A 414-nucleotide genomic window follows, 5' to 3' on the forward strand; every position below is an offset into this window, starting at 1 on the left:
TTTCCTTCCAGTAATCCTCATCATACTCCTCAGTAGGATCCTCATTGGATGAAGGAATTACAGTCTCTACTGCAAAACTTTCATGGAATCCACTGTCTGCCCAACTGCCTATGGAATAGTCATCACATCCTCTTTTGTTGGGTTGTTGAAAGGCAAAGTCTGTATAACACTGATCTGTTAATGTGAAGAGGTCTATCGGTTGATTCCCGTCGAGCGACGTGGGATAGTGTTCATCGGTCGTCGGTGACTCATTGGAATCGATGGATGAAACAGTGTGAGTGTCGATCGATTCTGAGTACTCTGTATCGTACTCTGCTCCACAATGGCATGCTGCAAGGTAGCCAAGATCATTTCCAAGCTCCACGAAGTTGACATGTTGTCTCACAACTCGAACTAGGTCATAGTGGACGTCTG

This window comes from Brassica oleracea, chromosome C2 (assembly GCF_000695525.1).
Source record: "Brassica oleracea var. oleracea cultivar TO1000 chromosome C2, BOL, whole genome shotgun sequence".
NCBI classification, from domain to species: Eukaryota; Viridiplantae; Streptophyta; class Magnoliopsida; order Brassicales; family Brassicaceae; genus Brassica; species Brassica oleracea.